The 2,409-nt window shown below is 48.4% G+C and overlaps 1 protein-coding gene across 4 annotated transcripts in view; it reads left to right on the top strand.

The window, feature by feature from the left end:
- The first annotated feature begins 418 nt into the window (after positions 1-418).
- ZNF594 (zinc finger protein 594) overlaps positions 419-2,409 on the top strand; it is a 35,775-nt gene continuing 33,784 nt past the window's right edge. For 2 of the 4 annotated variants that reach the window (XM_032268805.1, XM_032268806.1), the window contains exon 1: positions 420-508. The gene's annotated coding sequence lies outside the window, so the exon portion shown is untranslated. The other 2 variants (XM_032268803.1, XM_032268804.1) reach the window with 2 other exon arrangements.

Consider the following 2,409-nt stretch of genomic DNA (forward strand, 5'->3'; position numbering starts at 1 on the left):
GACGGAGTCTAGCTCTGTCGCCAGGCTAGAGTGCAGTGGCGCAATCTCAGCTCACTGCAACCTCCAACTCCCTGGTTCAAGCGATTATCTAGCCTCAGCCTTGCGAGTAGCTGGGATTACAGGCACTCGCCACCACGCCCAGGTAGTTTTTGTATTTTTAGTAGAGACGGGGTTTCATCATGTTGGCCAGGATGGTCTCGATCTTCTGACCTCGTAATCCGCCCGCCTCGGCCTCCCAAAGTGCTGGGATTACAGAAGTGAGCCACCTCACCCATCCGTGTGTCCAATTTGAATTTCTTCGCACCCCCAAAGAGCAAATTCCTTCACTAACAGACAAAAGGGGCGGGGGCTCAGGCGTTGAGGATTCTGGGCATTGTAGTTCCAACGCTCCGGCTGCGCAGGCGCAATGCCCTGCCTGGAGGCCAGCCCCGCTGAGCCGCCGCCATTGCTGGAAGCGTTCCCGCCCTGCTCTGCGAGTGCCCTCAGTTGTCCTCAGTTCGGCCGCCAGGTACTCGATGTCCCAGGCGCCTGGCCTCGATAGCCCGCCGCCCCTCCCTTGGCGCTTGGCTCTCGACGGCGTCCGGGGCGTGGCCGTTCCCTCGAGAGCCCCGTCCCTGAGCGGACCCGCCCACCTCTGAGAGGTGATTGGGGCTGGGCCTCCTTCCCGAGTGTGGGCTCCATCTCCAGCCGGTCTCCCTCATAGTTCGGGCCCAGTGCCCTCTGCGGCCTCCTAGCCCGGGTCCGAACCCGGGAACCTCCTTCCTGGCGGACCTGTAGGCCCTGGGGTTAAAGAGAGCCAGGCGCGGGATGTGAGCTGGGATTCGAGTAGGGCGGGCGGGCCCCTTACCTGACTTTTCCTGTCTTCCCAGCCCCGCGCCTTGCTGGCCGTGGAGGGGATCCTCGGAGTGGGTAGAGGAGAACAGTCAGGAAAAGAAGGCGAGGTTGGCAGAAGCATGTCCCTCCTGGCTTCTGAACTGGCAGGGATGGAACTAGGTTTCACATCAGGGGATCTGCGCTACACTCTCGGTTATCGACGCAGCTTCTGAAATGTAGCATTTCACATACTGTAATCACCTTTTAATCACTTGTCACTCCCTGACATAAGGATGGTATTATTGCATTGGTTGGGAAATGCTGGACTAGTACATTGTGCTGAGGTTCTTAACAAAAACATAGACCTTTCATTATTTGTAAATACACTGGCCAAGGAAGCAAAACAAGTAAAGTTTCTCCCTAAGTCTCTGGATACTTTTGCAATAGTCCGAAAGACGGAGCTTGTAAATATCTAGGGAAATTATAACTGGGGAAATATGGGCCTAGATACCTTCCGCATAATGACAAAGGGGACAGAAGAAACATAGTGTGGTTACTGTCAAGTACTAATAGCTGATTCATAGTGCTCAAGTGACTTGCCTGTAGTCACAGTTCTACAGTAGCCAAACCAGGGTTAAAACCTGGAGATGTGGCCAGCTACTCTGGGATTTTATTCCTATTCCAGACTCCTATGTATATGTAGATACTTACTTTTGTCTACTTGGAAAGTACAGAAAAGCAGAAAGAATGGTAAACATCACAGCCCCAGGTCTCAGAGGTGTCAGTAGAGTTTTGGCTTACTCACTTGCCGTCTTTTTTTCTCTGCATTATATTTACATGATTGAGATCAAGCTGAATATATTAAATGTTAAATATTATTCATTCTAATTATAAAATAAAACAACGTGTTTATTGCAGTTTGGTTGTTAAACTTATGTTACTAGCATAATCTACATGAAGTATTACCAAGGAGTTTATTAATATTTACAAATATTTTTTAAATGATGACTCAGGTCATTCTTGACAAATGTTAAAGATGAAGAAAATCATTACTCTAGACCCTTGGAATTGAGAATGCCTCATGTTGCTCTTTGTAGGTCTGCTTTAATGTTTGGGGGTTTGAGGAGGGACAATATTATTATTCTTGGCTCATTTTTTTTTCTTTGCAACCTTGTAAAACTGGATATCTTAACTTGTGATTCAGTGTATGGGCTTGGGAGGAAGAGTAACTTTTCAAGCTCCCTGAAATAACATGCAACATCATATATGCATGTGCATTATTCTGTGGACAAGGTCAGATTCTCAGATGGGTCCATACCCCGCAAAAAGTTAAGATTTACTGATATGCATAGATTGTGTAGTGGTGAAATCAGGGCTTTCAGGGTATCCATCCCCAGAATAATGTACATTGTACCCATTAAGAATTCCTCATTCTCCACTCCCCTCCCACTCCTTCACCTTTCAGAATCCCTATTGAGTATCAGGACAATATTTCTTTTTTTTTTTTTTTTTTTAGAGGGGGTTTCGCCCTCGTTACCCCGGCTGGGGGGCAATGGGGCGGTCTCGGCTCACCCCAACCTCCTCCTCCCGGCTTGA

The sequence above is a fragment of the Sapajus apella genome, unplaced genomic scaffold (genome assembly GCF_009761245.1).
Source record: "Sapajus apella isolate SASKATOON/1434 unplaced genomic scaffold, GSC_monkey_1.0 scaffold186, whole genome shotgun sequence".
Taxonomy (NCBI): Eukaryota; Metazoa; Chordata; class Mammalia; order Primates; family Cebidae; genus Sapajus; species Sapajus apella.